The 12,500-nt window shown below is 53.5% G+C and overlaps 1 protein-coding gene across 1 annotated transcript in view; it reads right to left on the bottom strand.

The window, feature by feature from the left end:
- The window catches only part of LOC121842798 (C-terminal-binding protein 2-like), a gene marked incomplete at its 3' end in the record, with an annotated part of 32,319 nt that extends 20,128 nt beyond the window's left edge, over positions 1 to 12,191 (bottom strand). Inside the window, exon 1 of the mRNA XM_042312554.1 lies at positions 12,169 to 12,191. The remainder of the gene's footprint in view (positions 1 to 12,168) is intronic.
- Positions 12,192 to 12,500: the final 309 nt, after the last annotated feature.

Below are 12,500 nucleotides of genomic sequence, written 5' to 3'. Positions count from 1 at the left end.
ATGTTTGTCTCAGGCCAGGGTCACTGAGGAGACTAGTACCTTCACCATGTTTGTCTCAGGCCAGGGTCACTGAGGAGAATTCTCCTGTATCTTAGTCTTGTTTCACCCCCCACACTGCTCAAGTAACAATGTAAGACACAGTGTAGCAGATACAGTTGAAGTTGGAAGTTGACATAGACTTAGTTCTGAGTCATTAAAACTCATTTTTCAATCACTCCACAAATTTCTTGTTAACAAACTATAGTTTTGGCAAGTCGGTTAGGACATCTACTTTGTGCATGGCACAAGTAATTTTTCCAACAATTGTTTGCAGACAGATTATTTCAATTATAATTCACTGTATCACAATTCCAGTGGGTGAGAAGTTTACATACACTAAGTTGAGTGGGCCTTTAAACAGCATGGAAAATTACGTCATGGCTTTAGAAGGTTCTGATAGGCTAATAGACATCATTTGAGTCAATTGGAGGTGTACCTGTGGATGTATTTCAAGGGTTACCTTCAAACTCAGTGCCTTGTTGCTTGACATCATGGGAAAATCAAAAGAAATCAGCCAAGACCTCAGAAAAAAAATGGTAGACCTCCACAAGTCTGGTTCATCCTTGGGAGCAATTTCCAAACGCCTGAAGGTACCACGTTCATCTGTACAAACAATATTACTCAAGTATAAACTCCATGGGACCACGCAGCCGTCATACCGCTCAGGAAGGAGACGCGTTCTGCCTCCTAGAAATGAACGTTCTTTGGTGCAAAAAGTGCAAATCAATCCCAGAACAACAGCAAAGGACCTTGTGAAGATGCTGTAGGAAACAGGTATAAAAGTATCTATATCCACAGTAAAACGAGTCCTATATTGCCATAACCTGAAAGGCCGCTCAGCAAGGAAGAAGCCACTGCTCCAAAACCGCCATAAAAAAGCCAGACTACGGTTTGCTACTGCACATGGGGACAAAGATCGTACTTTTTGGAGAAATGTCCTCTGGTCTGATGAAACAAAAATATAATTGTTTGGCCATAATGACCATTGTTATGTTTGGAGGAAAAAGGGGGAGGCTTGCAAGCCTAAGAACACCATCCCAACCTTGAAGCACGGGGGTGGCAGCATCATGTTGTGGGGGTGCTTTTCTGCAGGAGGGACTGGTGCACCTCACAAAATAGATGGCATCATGAGGAAGGGAAATTATGTGGATATATTGAAGCAACATCTCAAGACATCAGTCAGGAAGTTAAAGCTTGGTCGCAAATGGGTCTTCCAAATGGACAATGACCCCAAGCATACTTCCAAAGTTGTGGCAAAATGGCTTAAGGACAACAAAGTCAAGGTATTGGAGTGGCCATCACAAAGCCCTGACCTCAATCCTATAGAACATTTGTGGGCAGAACTGAAAAAGCGTGTGCGAGCAAGGAGGCCTAAAAACCTGACTCGGTTACACCAGCTCTGTCAGGAGGAATGGGACAGAATTCCCACAACTTATTGTGGGAAGCTTATGGAAGGCTACCCAAAACGTTTGACCCAAGATAAACAATTTAAAGGCAATGCTACCAAATACTAATTGAGTGTATGTAAACTTCTGACCCACTGGGAATGTGATGAAAGAAATAAAAGCTGAAATAAATCATTCTCTCTACTATTATTCTGACATTTCACATTCTTAAAATAAAGTGGGGTGCCTAACTGACCTAAAACAGGGAATTTTTACTATGATTAAATGTCAGGAATTGTGAAAAACTGAGTTTAAATGTATTTGGCTAAGGTGTATGTAAACGTCTGACTTCAACTGTAGTTCCTTCTCTGATTTAGTTCAAGGCCACTAGCAACTCTCCAGACAGTTAGTGTTGTAACATGGTCACCAGCTGGGGTGGATGGAGGGGTCTGTACCAGCTGGGGTGGATGGAGGGGTCAGTACCAGCTGGGGTGGATGGAGGGGTCTGTACCAGCTGGGGTGGATGGAGGTGGATGGAGGGGTCTGTAACAGCTGGGGTGGATGGAGGGGTCAGTACCAGCTGGGGTGGATGGAGGGGTCTGTACCAGCTGGGGTGGATGGAGGTGGATGGAGGGGTCTGTAACAGCTGGGGTGGATGGAGGTGTCTGTAACAGCTGGGGGTTCGAGGTGGATGGAGGTGTCTGTAACAGCTGGGGTGGATGGAGGGGTCTGTAACAGCTGGGGTGGATGGAGGGGTCTGTACCAGCTGGGGTGGATGGAGGTGGATGGATGTGTCTGTAACAGCTGGGGTGGATGGAGGTGTACCAGCTGGGATGGATGGAGGGGTCTGTACCAGCTGGGGTGGATGGATGTGGAGGGGTCTGTAACAGCTGGGGTGGATGGAGGGGTCTGTAACAGCTGGGGTGAATGGAGGGGTCTGTACCAGCTGGGGTGGATGGAGGGGTCTGTACCAGCTGGGGTGGATGGAGGGGTCTGTACCAGCTGGGGTGGATGGAGGGGTCTGTACCAGCTGGGGTGGATGGAGGGGTCTGTACAAGCTGGGGTGGATGGAGGTGGATGGAGGGGTCTGTACCAGCTGGGGTGGATGGAGGGGTCTGTACCAGCTGGGGTGGATGGAGGTGGATGGAGGGGTCTGTACCAGCTGGGGTGGATGGAGGGGTCTGTACCAGCTGGGGTGGATGAAGGGGTCTGTACCAGCTGGGGTGGATGGAGGTGGATGAAGGGGTCTGAACCAGCTGGGTTGGATGGAGGTGGATGGAGGGGTCTGTACCAGCTGGGGTGGATGGAGGGGTCTGTAACAGCTGAGGTGGATGGAGGTGTCTGTAACAGCTGGGGTGGATGGAGGGGTCTGTACCAACTGGGGTGGATGGAGGGGTCTGTAACAGCTGGGGTGGATGGAGGTGGATGGAGGTGTCTGTAACAGCTGGGGTGGATGGAGGGGTCTGTACCAGCTGGGGTGGATGGAGATGGATGGAGGGGTCTGTAACAGCTGGGGTGGATGGAGGGGTCTATACCAGCTGGGGTGGATGGAGGTGGATGGAGGGGTCTGTACCAGCTGGGATGGATGGAGGGGTCTGTAACAGGTGTGGTGGATGGAGGTGGATGGAGGGGTCTGTAACAGCTGGGGTGGATGGAGGTGTCTGTAACAGCTGGGGTGGATGGAGGTGGATGGAGGGGTCTGTAACAGCTGGGGTGGATGGAGGTGTCTGTAACAGCTGGGGTGGATGGAGGTGGATGGAGGTGTCTGTAACAGCTGGGGTGGATGGAGGTGTCTGTAACAGCTGGGGTGGATGGAGGTGGATGGAGGTGTCTGTAACAGCTGGGGTGGATGGAGGTGTCTGTACCAGCTGGGATGGATGGAGGGGTCTGTACCAGCTGGGGTGGATGGAGGTGGATGGAGGGGTCTGTAACAGCTGGGGTGGATGGAGGGGTCTGTACCAGCTGGGGTGGATGGAGGTGGATGGAGGGGTCTGTAACAGCTGGGGTGGATGGAGGTGTCTGTAACAGCTGGGGTGGATGGAGGTGGATGGAGGTGTCTGTAACAGCTGGGGTGGATGGAGGGGTCTGTACCAGCTGGGGTGGGTGGATGGAGGGATCTGTAACAGCTGAGGTGGATGGAGGGAGGGGTCTGTAACAGCTGGGGTGGATGGAGGGGTCTGTACCAACTGGGGTGGATGGAGGGGTCTGTAACAGCTGGGGTGGATGGAGGTGGATGGAGGTGTCTGTAACAGCTGGGGTGGATGGAGGGGTCTGTACCAGCTGGGGTGGATGGAGATGGATGGAGGGGTCTGTAACAGCTGGGGTGGATGGAGGGGTCTATACCAGCTGGGGTGGATGGAGGTGGATGGAGGGGTCTGTACCAGCTGGGATGGATGGAGGGGTCTGTAACAGGTGTGGTGGATGGAGGTGGATGGAGGGGTCAGTACCAGCTGGGATGGATGGAGGGGTCTGTACCAGCTGGGATGGATGGAGGGGTCTGTACCAGCTGGGGTGGATGGAGGTGGATGGAGGGGTCTGTAACAGCTGGGGTGGATGGAGGTGGATGGAGGGGTCTGTAACAGCTGGGGTGGATGGAGGTGTCTGTAACAGCTGGGGTGGATGGAGGTGGATGGAGGTGTCTGTAACAGCTGGGGTGGATGGAGGGGATGGTACCAGCTGGGGTGGGTGGATGGAGGGGTCTGTACCAGCTGGGGTGGATGGAGGGGTCTGTACCAGCTGGGGTGGATGAAGGGGTCTGTACAAGCTGGGTTGGATGGAGGGGATGGAGGGGTCTGTACCAGCTGGGGTGGATGGAGGGGTCTGTACCAGCTGGGGTGGATGGAGGTGGATGGAGGGGTCTGTACCAGCTGGGGTGGATGGAGGGGTCTGTACCAGCTGGGGTGGATGGAGGGGTCTGTACCAGCTGGGGTGGATGGAGGGGTCTGTACCAGCTGGGGTGGATGGAGGGGTCTGTAACAGCTGGGGTGGATGGAGGGGTCTGTATCAGGTGGCTAGAGCCCTATTCCCTATATAGTGCAATGCAGTAAAAGTAGTGTAAAACAACCAGTCTGCCACTCAGCCAGTCAGTCAGCCAGTCAGTCACCCAGTTAGCCAGTCAGCCACCCAGCCAGTCAGCCAGTCAGCCAGCCAGTCAGCCAGTCAGTCAGCCAGTCAGTCAGCCAGTCAGTCAGTCAGTCAGTCAGTCAGTCAGTCAGTCAGTCAGCCAGCCACCTAGCCAGTCCAGTCAGCCAGCCACCTAGCCAGTCAGTCAGTCAGCCACCCAGTCAGTCAGCCAGCCACCCACCCAGCCACCCAGTCAGTCAGCCAGCCACCCAGTCAGTCAGTCAGCCAGTCAGCCACCCAGTCAGCCACCCAGCCACCCAGTCAGTCACTCACCCAGCCACCCAGTCAGTCACTCAGCCAGCCAGCCACCCACCCACCCAGCCAGCCAGCCACCCAGCCACCCAGTCAGCCACCCAGCCACCCAGTCAGTCAGTCTCTCTGATTCAGAACTAACCATCTCATCTCCAGTCACCCAGTCAGTCAGCCACCCAGTCAGCCAGTCAGTCAGCCAGTCAGCCAGCCACCCAGCCAGTCACCCAGTCACCCAGTCAGTCAGTCAGCCAGTAAGTTTCTCTCTGATTCAGAACTAACCATCTCATCTCCAGTCAGTCAGTCAGCCACCTAGCCAGTCAGTCAGTCAGCCAGCCACCCAGTCAGTCAGTCAGCCAGCCACCCAGTCAGCCAGTAAGTCCCTCTCTGATTCAGAACTAACCATCTCATCTCCACAGTAGAGAAGAGACGTTCATTTCACCTCTGGGCTTCTAAACAACCAAATCATTACTATGAATCAGCAGAATACACCACACCGGTACACCATCACATTACAATCCTGTTTTTATGAAGAGGTACTGTTAACTAGAACAACAAAACCCACCCCTTCCCTCTCCTCTCCCCCATCCTCCCCTCCTCCTCCTCCCCTCCCCTCCTCCTCTCCCTCTCCTCCTCTCCCCCTCCTCCTCTCCCCATCCCCTCCCCTCCTCCTCCCCCCCCATCCCCTCCCCTCCTCCTCTCCTCTCCCTCCTCCTCCCCTCCTCCTCCTCCTCCTCCTCCCCATCCCCTCCCCTCCTCCTCTCCCCCCTCCCCCATCCCCTCTCCCTCATCCCCTCCCCTCCTCTCCTCCTCCCTCTCCTCTCCTCCTCCTCTCCCCATTCCCTCCCCTCCTCTCCTCTCCCCTCCCTCCTCCTCCTCCTCTCCCCCATCCCCTCCTCCCCTCCTCCTCCCCCTCCTCCTCCACCTCTCCCCCCATCCCATCCTCCTCCTCCTTCTCCCCATCCCCTCCCTCTCCCCATCCCCTCTCCTCCTCCTCTCCCCATTCCCCTCCTCCCCCTCCTTCCACCAACCCCCTCCCATCACCCCCTCCCCACCCATCACTCCACCAACCCCCTCACATCCCCCCTACACATCCCCACCACACACCAACCCCCTCACATCACCCAACACACACCAACCCCTCACATCACCCATCCACACCAACCCCCTACACATCCCCAACACACACCAACCCCCTACACATCCCCATCCTCACATCACTCCCTACACATCACCCATCCACACCAACCCCCCTCCATCCCCATCCTCCACCCATCACACACCAACCCCTACACATCTCCCCCCATCCCATCCCATCCTCCATCCTCTCCCTTCACCCATCCCCAACCCCCTCCCACTCATCACACACCAACCCCTCACATCACCCATCCCACCATCCCATCACCCATCACACACCAACCCCCTCACATCACCCATCACACACCAACCCCTCACATCACCCATCACACACCAACCCCTACACATCACCCATCACACACCAACCCCTCACATCCTCACCCCAACCCCCTACACATCACCCATCCTCCACCAACCCCCCCTACACATCACCCATCACACACCAACCCCCTACACATCACCCATCACACACCAACCCCCACATCACCCATCACACACCAACCCCCTACACATCACCCATCACACACCAACCCCCTACACATCACCCATCACACACCAACCCCCTACACATCACCCATCACACACCAACCCCCTACACATCACCCATCACACCCAACCCCCTACACATCACCCATCACACACCAACCCCCACATCACCCATCACACACCAACCCCTCACCACCCATCACACCAACCCCCAACCCCCATCACACACCAACCCCCTACACATCACCCATCACACACCAACCCCCTACACCCACCCATCACACACCAACCCCCTCATCCCCCATCACACACCAACCCCCTACCATCACCCATCACACATCACCACCCATCACACACCAACCCCCACATCACCCATCACACACCAACCCCTCACCCATCACACACCAACCCCTACACATCACCCATCACACACCAACCCCTCACATCACCCATCACACCCCCCTACACATCACCCATCACACACCAACCCCCTACACATCACCCATCACACACCAACCCCCCTACACATCACCCATCACACACCAACCCCCTACACATCACCCATCACACACCAACCCCCTACACATCACCCATCACACACCAACCCCCTACCATCACCCATCACACACCAACCCCCTACACATCACCCATCACACACCAACCCCTACACATCACCCATCACACACCAACCCCCTATCACCCATCACACACCAACCCCCTACACATCACCCATCACACACCAACCCCCTCACATCACCCATCACACACCAACCCCTACACATCACCCATCACACACCAACCCCCTACACATCACCCATCCACACCACCCCCTACATCACCCATCACACACCAACCCCCTACACATCACCCATCACACACCAACCCCTCACCCATCACACACCAACCCCCTCACATCACCCATCACACACCAACCCCCTACACAACCCCACATCACCCATCACACACCAACCCCCTACACATCACCCATCACACACCAACCCCCTACACATCACCCATCACACACCAACCCCCTACACATCACCCATCACACACCAACCCCCTACACATCACCCATCACACCCAACCCCCTACACATCCCCATCACACCCCCCCCCTACACATCACCCATCACACACCAACCCCTACATCACCCATCACACCCAACCCCCTCATCACCCATCACACACCAACCCCTACACATCACCCATCACACACCAACCCCCTACACATCACCCATCACACACCAACCCCCTACACATCACCCATCACACACCAACCCCTACACATCACCACACACCAACCCCCTACACACCCATCACACATCACACACCAACCCCACCCATACACATCACCCATCACACACCAACCCCCTACACATCACCCATCACACACCAACCCCTCATCCACACACCAACCCCCTCACATCACCCATCACACACCAACCCCCTACACATCACCCATCACACACCAACCCCCTACACATCACCCATCACACACCAACCCCTACACATCACCCATCACACACCAACCCCTACACATCACCCATCACACACCAACCCCCTACACATCACCCATCACACACCAACCCCCTACACATCACCCATCACACACCAACCCCCTCACCCCCATCACACACCAACCCCCTACACATCACCCATCACCCCAACCCCCTAAGATCACCCATCACACACCAACCCCCTACACATCACCCATCACACACCAACCCCCTACACATCACCCATCACACACCAACCCCCTTCACCCATCCACACCAACCCCTTCACCCATCTACTCACTGTCACCCATCAAACCAACCCCCTCTCACCCATCACACACCAACCCCCTAGCATCACCCATCACACACCAACCCCCTACCATCACCCATCACACACCAACCCCCTACACATCAAACACCTTCACCCATCACAGACCAACCCCCTGGAGGCTGTTCACCCATCACACAGCAATGTTCCATCACATCTACCCATGGAAAGCCTTCCCAGAAGAGTGGAGGCTGTTATCAGCAGCAATGTTCACTACATCTCACACACCAACCCCCTGGAAAGCCTTCCCCATCAAGACCAACCCCTGGAGGCTCACACACCAACCCCCTACACATCACCCATACACAGCAATGTCACCCATCCAAACATCTCACCCATGGAAAGCCTTCCCAGAAGAGTGGACACACTGTTATCACACACCAATGTTCCAACACCCATCACACACCAACCCCCTGGAAAGCCTTCCCACTGAAGAGTCTGGCTGTTATAGCAGCAATGTTCCAACATCTAGTGGAAAGCCTTCCCAGTAGATTGGAGGCTGTTAAAGCATCAATGTTCCAACATCTAGTGGAAAGCCTTCCCAGAAGATTGGAGGCTGTTATAGCAGCAATGTACCAACATCTAGTGGAAAGCCTTCCCAGAAGATTGGAGGCTGTTATAGCAGCAATGTTCCAACATCTAGTGGAAAGCCTTCCCAGAAGAGTGGAGGCTGTTATAGCATCAATGTTCCAACATCTAGTGGAAAGCCTTCCCAGAAGAGTGGAGGCTGTTATAGCAGCAATGTACCAACATCTAGTGGAAAGCCTTCCCAGAAGATTGGAGGCTGTTATAGCAGCAATGTTCCTACATCTAGTGGAAAGCCTTCCCAGAAGAGTGGAGGCTGTTATAGCAGCAATGTTCCTACATCTAGTGGAAAGAATTCCCAGAAGAGTGGAGGCTGTTATAGCAGCAATGTTCCTACATCTAGTGGAAAGCCTTCCCAGAAGAGTGGAGGCTGTTATAGCAGCAATGTTCCTACATCTAGTGGAAAGCCTTCCCAGAAGAGTGGAGGCTGTTCTAGCAGCAATGTTCCAACATCTAGTGGAAAGCCTTCCCAGAAGAGTGGAGGCTGTTATAGCAGCAATGTTCCAACATCTAGTGGAAAGCCTTCCCAGAAGAGTGGAGGCTGTTATAGCAGCAATGTTCCTACATCTAGTGGAAAGCCTTCCCAGAAGAGTGGAGGCTGTTATAGCAGCAATGTTCCAACATCTAGTGGAAAGCCTTCCCAGAAGAGTGGAGGCTGTTATAGCAGCAATGTTCCTACATCTAGTGGAAAGCCTTCCCAGAAGAGTGGAGGCTGTTATAGCAGCAATGTTCCTACATCTAGTGGAAAGCCTTCCCAGAAGAGTGGAGGCTGTTATAGCAGCAATGTTCCTACATCTAGTGGAAAGCCTTCCCAGAAGAGTGGAGGCTGTTCTAGCAGCAATGTACCAACATCTAGTGGAAAGCCTTCCCAGAAGAGTGGAGGCTGTTATAGCAGCAATGTTCCTACATCTAGTGGAAAGCCTTCCCAGAAGAGTGGAGGCTGTTATAGCAGCAATGTTCCTACATCTAGTGGAAAGCCTTCCCAGAAGAGTGGAGGCTGTTATAGCAGCAATGTTCCAACATCTAGTAGAAAGCCTTCCCAGAAGAGTGGAGGCTGTTATAGCAGCAATGTTCCAACATCTAGTAGAAAGCCTTCCCAGAAGAGTGGAGGCTGTTATATCAGCAATGTTCCAACATCTAGTAGAAAGCCTTCCCAGAAGAGTGGAGGCTGTTATAGCAGCAATGTTCCAACATCTAGTGGAAAGCCTTCCCAGAAGAGTGGAGGCTGTTATAGCAGCAATGTTCCAACATCTAGTGGAAAGCCTTCCCAGAAGAGTGGAGGCTGTTATAGCAGCAATGTTCCAACATCTAGTGGAAAGCCTTCCCAGAAGAGTGGAGGCTGTTATAGCAGCAATGTTCCTACATCTAGTGGAAAGCCTTCCCAGAAGAGTGGAGGCTGTTATAGCAGCAATGTTCCAACATCTAGTGGAAAGCCTTCCCAGAAGAGTGGAGGCTGTTATAGCAGCAATGTTCCAACATCTAGTGGAAAGCCTTCCCAGAAGAGTGGAGGCTGTTATAGCAGCAATGTTCCAGCATCTAGTGGAAAGCCTTCCCAGAAGAGTGGAGGCTGTTATAGCAGCAATGTACCAACATCTAGTGGAAAGCCTTCCCAGAAGAGTGGAGGCTGTTATAGCAGCAATGTACCAACATCTAGTGGAAAGCCTTCCCAGAAGAGTGGAGGCTGTTATAGCAGCAATGTACCAACATCTAGTGGAAAGCCTTCCCAGAAGAGTGGAGGCTGTTATAGCAGCAAAGGGGGGACCAACTCCATATTAATGCCCATGATTTTAGAATGAGATATTCGACGAGCAGGTGTCCACATACTTTTGTAGTGTATATCATCATGTGGTGTATATTGAGAAACAAGAGAAGCCTCTCTCTCAGAATAATGGAAGTGAAATAGTAGGTACCATCACCCTGCACCAAGTGACATCACATCGTCATGAGAACACTACTATAACTGGCTGAGAAGACCATAAAGGACAACACAGTGAAGTTTCACATGTTAGCACCAGGAGAGAGGAGAGGAGAAGAGAGGAGAGGAGAGGAGAAGAGAGGAGAAGAGAGGAGAGGAGAGAAGAGAGGAGAGGAGAAGAGAGGAGAGGAGAAGAGAGAGGGAAGAGAGGAGAGGAGAGGAGAAGAGAGGAGAAGAGAGAGGGAAGAGGAGAGGAGAGGAGAGAGAGGGAGTGGAGAGGAGAGGAGAGGAGAGGAGAGGAGAGGAGAGGAGGAGAGGAGAAGAGAGAGGGAAGAGAGGAGAGGAGAGGAGAGGAGAGGAGAGAGAGAGAGGAGAAGAGAGAGGGAAGAGAGGAGAGGAGAGGAGAGAAGAGGAGAGGAGAAGAGAGAGGGAAGAGAGAGAGGAGAGGAGAGGGTGGAGAGGAGGAGAGGAGAGGAGAGGAGAGAAGAGGAGAGGAGAAGAGAGAGGGAAGAGGGAGAGGAGAGGGAGAGGGTGGAGAGGAGGGAGAGGAGAGGAGAGGAGAGAAGAGGAGAGGAGAAGAGAGAGGGAAGAGAGGAGAGGAGAGGAGAGAAGAGGAGAGGAGAAGAGAGAGGGAAGAGAGGAGAGGAGAGGAGAGAAGAGGAGAGGAGAGGAGAGAGAGGGAAGAGAGGAGAGGAGAGGAGAGGGAAGAGAGGAGGAGGAGAGGAGAGGAGAGGAGAGAGAGAGGAGAGGAGAAGAGAGAGGGAAGAGAGGAGAGGAGAGGAGAGAAGAGGAGAGGAGAAGAGAGAGGGAAGAGAGGAGAGGAGAGGAGAGAAGAGGAGAGGAGAAGAGAGAGGGAAGAGAGGAGAGGAGAGGAGAGAAGAGGAGAGGAGAAGAGAGAGGGAAGAGAGGAGAGGAAAGGGGAGGAGAAGAGAGGAGGGGAGAGGAGAGGAGAGAAGAGGAGAAGAGAGGAGAGAAGAGGAGAGGAGAAGAGAGAGGGAAGAGAGGAGAGGAGAGGGGAGGAGAAGAGAGGGGGAGAGGGTGGAGAGGAGAGAAGAGGAGAGGACAGGGGAGGAGAAGAGAGGAGGGGAGAGGGTGGAGAGGAGGGGAGGAGGGGGGCGAGGAGGAGAGGAGTGAAGTGGAGAGGGAGAGGAGGGGAGGAAAGGAGATGAGAGGAGACGAAGGTGAAGGGGAGGAGATGAGATGAGAGGAGACGAAGGTGAAGGGGAGGAGATGAGATGAGAGGAGATGAAGGTGAAGGGGAGGAGATGAGATGAGTGGAGAGGAGAGTGGAGGGGAGGGGAGGAGGAAAGAACGAAAATGGAGTGTGGGGCTGCTGTGTCTGCTGTCCGTGTCGGCTGTCCGTGTCTGCTATCCATCTGCTCTTCAGCAAGGGTGTGAAAGAGTGTGTGTGTGTTAGTTACTCCACCTTCTCGTGTATCTCCTGTGTGGACTGTGTGTTAGTGTGTGTGTGTGTGTGTGTTTAGTTACGCCACCTTCTCGTGTATCTCCTGTGTGGACTGTGTGTTAGTGTGTGTGTGTGTGTGTGTTAGTTACTCCACCTTCTCGTGTATCTCCTGTGTGGACTGTGTGTTAGTGTGTGTGTGTGTGTGTGTGTGTGTGTGTGTGTTAGTTACGCCACCTTCTCATGTATCTCCTGTGTGTCACACCCTGACCATAGTTTGCTTTGTATCTTTCTATGTTTTGTTTGGTCAGGGTGTGATCTGAGTGGGCATTCTATGTTGGATGTCTTGTTTGTCT

The sequence above is a fragment of the Oncorhynchus tshawytscha genome, unplaced genomic scaffold, assembly GCF_018296145.1.
Source record: "Oncorhynchus tshawytscha isolate Ot180627B unplaced genomic scaffold, Otsh_v2.0 Un_contig_1380_pilon_pilon, whole genome shotgun sequence".
NCBI lineage: Eukaryota > Metazoa > Chordata > Actinopteri > Salmoniformes > Salmonidae > Oncorhynchus > Oncorhynchus tshawytscha.
This window is presented reverse-complemented; position numbering and strand designations above follow the sequence as displayed.